We start from the raw sequence: 6,662 nt of genomic DNA, 5'->3' as shown, positions 1-6,662 counted from the left end.
GCAGAGCCCTGTTCATGTCAGGCTCCTTGCAGACTGAAATAGTGAGCCTTGGTGATGTCATCGTCGAACAGGAGGCAAACACCCTGTATTCAAAGAAACAGTGCAGAGAATGGGGCAGGCTTAGAGGAGCTGGGGCTAAGTGAATTTGGAATGCTTTTCTTTTTGTGTGAAAAATGGGGCAAATTATCATGTCTTTTTCCAAGGTCAGACAAATCCTCATTCTACAGTCTCTAGTTACTTATAGATGGGAGGGCTAGAAAGGAGAGATGGGGGCAGTGGTGGAAGGTCTTAGATTCTAATTAAACGTCTTTAAGCAGTTTATTCAGAACACACGTAATTCAGAGCGTCAATAGACTCTCCTTGACTAGATGGGTTTTTGCTGCCAGTTTTCCTTCTTAAGATGCAAGGAGGTGGTGGGAGAATGGCACTTATGCTAGAATGCCTAGAATCTGCATTTTAACAAGATCCCTGGGGGATTCACGTGTTCATTAAACTTTAAGAGGGGCTGGGGCCTGAACCAGCTGTTCTCAGTCCCAGCTGCTCCTTCGAATCATACTCAGAGCTTATGAAACCCATCCAGGTGCCACCTCCAGAGATTTGTGTTGTCTTGGCTGGGGTGTTCTTGGGGCCCAGGATATTGCTATATTTCTTAAAAGCATCCCTCTAATGTCCAGCCAGGGCTGTGACTCACTGCCCTAGACATAAAGCCAGACACCATTAGGTAGACATCTGGATTCAGAATGCGTGTAATCTCAGAGCAAGTTATACCATGGTTAGCTGGACACACCACTCTTTAGGATTCATCAAAACCCACCATATCAGATATTGTGGATTCTACTAGTTCATTTGCTGGTTTTTAGGAACACCATGATATGGTGATGTGGAACACCTGGCCATGTTTGCTTGTACCTGATTAGAATACTCCCTCCTCCATGAATGCAAATGACCTTGAGACCGTGCAATAGCTGGGTAGACATTTGCTCTTTCCATCTTTGACTCTGCGGCCAGAGAAATCATTTCAAAATTTAAATCAGATCATGACACTGCTACCCCTCTTTTCATGTAAAACTCTCTTCAGTGGCTTCCATTGCTTGCAAGGAAAAGACTCAATTCCTTAATGGCTCTGTGAGGCCCTGTACTGTCTGGCCTGCATCTGTTCTGCATCATCTCTGACTGTGTTTCAGAAACTCTGGCCACTTGGGCTTCCTTTCGTTACCCAGGGGCCTGTTCTCCTGGCCTACAGCCCTACCCCTTCACCTTAGGCACCTGTGCTGGCCCCGGCCTCTCTGCCCAGGGCATGTCCCCTTGTATTTTCTTCTCATAGCACCTGTGTCCCTCTCACCACTGTGCACCCCTTCTCAGATGAATTCTTTGAGTTGTGAGGGTCTCTCTGTTAGACTGCAAGCTCCGTAAGGACAAGAGCTGTGTGTGTTTGGTTTAGGACCCACTGTCATATTCCTGGTACCTATTTTATTGGATGAGTGAATATACCATTTCATGATGAACTCAATAAATAACTATTTTTAGGTTATTTTATCCTTAAACGTATATGCAGATATACACCTACTCATGTTTGAGGGTTATATGTTGTAAACTGTAGAGATATTGGACCTGAGGGCAAGGGGTATTTTGAGAGAAACCGGGCTGTGGTCTTACTGGTTTGGGTTGGCTTATGTAGGATGTGACTTGGAGAATAATTCCCAATTTGTCTAAATTTTTTTTTTTTTTTTTTTTTTTTTTTTTTTGGAGACAGAGTCTCGCTTTGTTGCCCGGGCTAGAGTGAGTGCCATGGCATCAGCCTAGCTCACAGCAACCTCAAACTCCTGGGCTTAGGCGATCCTACTGCCTCAGCCTCCCGAGTAGCTGGGACTACAGGCATGCGCCACCATGCCCGGCTAATTTTTTCTATATATATTTTAGTTGGCCAGATAATTTCTTTCTATTTTTAGTAGAGACGAGGTCTCGCTCTTGCTCAGGCTGGTCTCGAACTCCTGACCTTGAGCGATCCACCCGCCTCGGCCTCCCAGAGTGCTAGGATTACAGGCATGAGCCACCGCGCCCGGCCCCCAATTTGTCTAAATTTTTGACCAGGTTACCTTGACAGCTTTTTTGCTTGAGTTAGTATATGTCTTGTGAATTTTCTTACTGTATACCAGGAGAGAAAAAAGACAAATGCTTAAATATTGTGTATCCTTCCACCCCAGGCCTTCCTCCTACCTTCCCCTGGTGGCGTTTGCCTCTCTAGCAAGCAGCCATAGGTAGTGCAGTGCTTCCTTGCAGACCTTGGGTAAACTGGCCTTCCATCTTCCCCAGTCTTCTCTGCCTTTGTCTGCCACCTTCCTAAACTGCCTGCTGCTGCTTCTGTCAGAGGAGTTACATCTGGTGTAAGTACAGTCACCCAGATAAGGGGTACCTCTGGGGAGGGCGGACAGTAGGGCCAGGCAGGGACAGGCAGCAGTTCTAGCCATATTTACAACACTTTATTTCCTTAAAAAAGAACTCTCGGGTAAGTTCAGCAAAACCATTAGAGCAGTATGTGTAGGCAAACAGGTGTTTGTTATATTATTTTCCATGCTTTTCTTTACGCTTTAAATAATTAACCATTTTTTAAAACTTAAATAAAAACAAATGAAGACAAAAATGTATTTACTAAATACTAAGACATTGATTTTTTTTCAGCTCTCCATATTTTTTCCTGGCTAGAAAAGTATTTCTCATCCTTTCCCACACTTGATAAAGTAATAAAGGAATGGCAGTTAGTAGTAGTGAGGTAGAAAAAATTAAACAGCAGAAATAGAAACACCAGAGCACCCGTAGGTGGCATAGTCTATATTTTATTGGTTTTTATTATAAAAAGATACATGCTTACTGCAGATATCTTTTAAAAATATAAATTGTGTAAAGTAAAAAAAGGCCTTTCTTCATCCTCTAAAGATTTTATTCTGTGCATTACATATATTTGTGTTTGTTTGTATATATAATCATATACATTCACACATATGTAACTTTTTTTGACAAATCATATATTCAATCCTGCAACTTATCTTTTTTGTTTACTACTATATTTTGACACTTTGGATCTATATAATTGGCTTGCCTTTCAGCATAGAGTTTTCCTTAAAATTAAAAAGAATTTTTTGGACTCTGGCATGATTTCTTAACTCCCAATCAATGTATTTTAGGTAGTATGTATATTCAAATGCATATACATGCAGTGACTTATGTAATTTTGCTTTCAAGCAATACTGAAGTCCTGGTAGCATTTGGTTGTTTTCTAGTCTCAGTTAATGAATATGAAATATGTAACTACTTTCATGTGTAGACTAGAGAAATATTTTAAGGTTAAAAGGGGGCCTCATACTTAAAAAATTGGAAACCTCTGGGTAGAAGGCTAGGTAAGCTGCCTCCTGACGTATCTTTCTGTTCTCCTGAGTTTTCCTAATAAGTTGCTTGGTTGACAGTCATTTAGCAGATAGCGATTGTTGGCTTACTGTGTGCCAGACACTGTTCTGGTCCCTGCTGTCCTGACCAGCGTGAGCTCACATTCCGCTAGTGGAGCAGACAGTACCCAGCGAAAGCGTTGAGGCTATGCTAGGTGCAGTGAAGGAAATGGACCAAGGTCAAGTGATGGAGGTCAGTGTTGAGGGCACTAGCTGGGCAGTGTGAGGAAGAGCTGACTCATCCGCTGCCATCCATGGGGATGGGTTCAGGCCCTGCTCACCCCAAGTCTACAGGCGCCCAGTGGCTGGGACAGAGCTCCCTCCCAGGTTCCATGTTGACTGTCCACAGGCCCTGTGGCCTACAAGGGGCCCTGCAGCAAGATGCAGAGTCACTGGCAGGCAGCATTCTGGTCTGGGTGGCTGTGCTTGAGACACTGTTAGGGGCCTGGGGCTTAATGCTCTTCTTGAGAGAATGGTTTTGATTGGCAGGGGCTAGGGTTTGTGCATATGAAGCTTTCCAAATCCGCAGCCCCCAGTTGGCATCCCCAAGTGTCCTGAGCACCATCCCAGGGACAAGAAGCAGCAGGTGAGCCAAGAGGCGATGGGAGAAAGGTGGGAGCCCTGCAGGTTGCCCTTCTCCTGCCCGATACAGTGCCAGGCTGGGATGGGAAAGGGCTGTCTAGATGTCTTAGTTCAGTAGGCTTTGCAGAAGTCATGTTAGATATTGAACTTTTTTGAGAATAAAATTCCCACCTGAAAGAACACATTGGATGATGTATTGTAAGTCACATGCTTGCTGGGGAGGTCTTTTGACAGTCTCTGTGTCTCCTGGGAGCCTCACAGCACACTGGAGGGTGTGCAGGTGGCTGTTTTATCCTTACAGATGAGAAAATTGGAGCCCAAAGAGCTTTTCAGTGACCCACCCAGCTAGGAAGGAGTACAGACCAATCCCCAACCCCAGCCTGGGTAAAAGAACCTAAGAGCTCCTGACTTTAAATGAAAATCCAGTACTTAGGAAGGCCAGCATGGCTTCAGGATAGTGCGGCTCTGACTTTTCAACTAGCCTAGATATAGAAATTCTACCCCTAGGCCACCTTGGCGCAGGGGTAGGAGCCCTGCAGGTTGTGCCCTCCAGATCCCCAAGTGCGGCCCCTTGACTGAATCCAAGTTTCACAGAATAAATACTAAAAGGGTTTGGATTCAGTCAAAAGGCCACACTCAAGGATCCAGAAAGCCACATGTGGCCCCAAGGCCGCAGGTTCCCCCCACTGCACAGTGTGCTCAGGGGAGAAGACCGAGAGGCACGCAGGAAATGAGCAGAGCCGGCCACACAGAGTGGGCAGTGCCAAGGGCCCCCCACCTGCCTGCAGAGTGAGTGCATCTGTGTGCCAGAGGGAGGCAGGCCCAGGCTGCTCCCCTCTTATGTCCCCTCGTCCACAGCACTTGTCCTGGGAGAGTGTGGGTTGCAAGCTCCAGGCCACTCAGAGCCAGGGCTTCTCTGTAGAATTGCATACAGCCTGCTTGATACTTCCCACCTTTGTCACTCCCTCCCCAACCCACCCCGGGCCCTCTGTTCCTCAGGGAGAAAAAGCTTGCCACTGGGGTTTCTCAATGGGTGCTGCCACTGGGACCGATGGGGATGGATCCCTCCAACTGTCACTGTCTCAGACGAGTTCAGTGGACTCAGGACTTCAGGGCTCTGCATCCTCTGGCCACAGTCTAAGCCTCAGTCGTCCCTAGAAGGGAAAGTTCATCCCATGGGATGAGAGTGCCCTCTCTTTTCCTCTCTTCTTGGGGCAGACCACGCTATTGTGTTAATTTCTGGCAACCACACTTAGAAGGGTATAAATTAAATCAGAAAGTCACAAAGGATACCAAGGAACTGGTCAGCTTATGTTTATTAAGGGTCTGCACCAAGCCAGGTGGGTGCTGGCTCTTTTATCTACATTGACTCATTTAATCCTCAGAGCCACCCTGGGAGGAAGACCTTGTTCCAGAGGCTTCATAGAGAGGTGAAGTGACTTGCTGAGTCACAGAGCTAGTCAGTGGTAGAGCAGGGATTTGAACCAAGTCTGGGGCCCTTTGTGCTGTAATGCCTGTGACAAGGAATGGCAGAAGGACAAAGTGACTTGTCAGAGACAGGACACTGGCTCCAGGCAGTTAGAGGGGATTTGGCATGCCCATGCTTCTGATAAACTATAGGATGCTCAGTTAAATTTGAATTTCAGGCCTTGTGCGGTGGCTCATGCCTATAATCCTAGCACTTGGGAGGCCGAGGCAGGCGGATCGTTTGAGCTCAGGAGTTTGAGACCAGCCTGAGCAGGAGCGAGACCCCTGTCTCTACTAAAAAAAATAGAAAGAAATTATCTGGACAACTAAAAATATATACAAAAAATTATCCGGGCATGGTGGAGCATGCCTGTAGTCCCAGCTACTCAGGGGGCTGAGGCAGTAGGATTGCTTGAGCTCAGAAATTTGAGGTTGCTGTGAGCTAGGCTGACACCATGGCACTCTAGCCTGGGCAACAGAGTGAGACCCTGTCTCAAAAAAAAAAACAAATATATATATATATATATATATATAAATTTGAATTTCAGAAAACAACAAAAAGCTTTTTTAGTGTAAGTATATCCCATGCAATATTTGGGACATACTCATACTAAAAAATTACCTGAAATTTAAACTTAACTGAGTGTCCTGTATTTTTACTTGTTTGATCTGGGAATGCTACTTGAGAACCCAAAAGAACACACTGGGCCTAATGTGTGGGCACAAGAAATTATTTGTTTTCCTAAGCGTGTCCCATGTAATATTTGACATATACTAAAAAAATTATTTGTTGTTTATCTGACATTTAAACTTAACTGGCATCTTGTATTTTTTTTGGCAACCCTGCTTGGTGACCCCAGGAAACACAAAGCCGTATACGTGGGCATCTGAGGGTGGGTCACAGGCCGTCCTGTAAAGGCACAGGTGGCCTGGCAGGTGTTGAGCTCCCTGTTGCAGGCTGTAGTCAGATGTGGGTTAGATAACCACATCTAATGGGTGTTGGGTGTTGTGGAAGGAACTCAGGTTCCAGATGCCTGTTTCCAATGAGATTCTAGGACATAAAGGTTGTTGAGACAAGAAGGAGAGTTATTTACCTAGGTCCTGGCTGAGCTGTGACCCATGCAGGGTTGGGAAGTTGTCTCCGAAGTCATTTGCCATCAGCACTGTGAAGAC

The sequence above is a fragment of the Eulemur rufifrons genome, chromosome 19 (assembly GCF_041146395.1).
Source record: "Eulemur rufifrons isolate Redbay chromosome 19, OSU_ERuf_1, whole genome shotgun sequence".
Classification (NCBI taxonomy): Eukaryota; Metazoa; Chordata; class Mammalia; order Primates; family Lemuridae; genus Eulemur; species Eulemur rufifrons.
The sequence above is the reverse complement of the archived record's forward strand: the minus strand, read 5'-3'. Positions refer to the sequence as shown.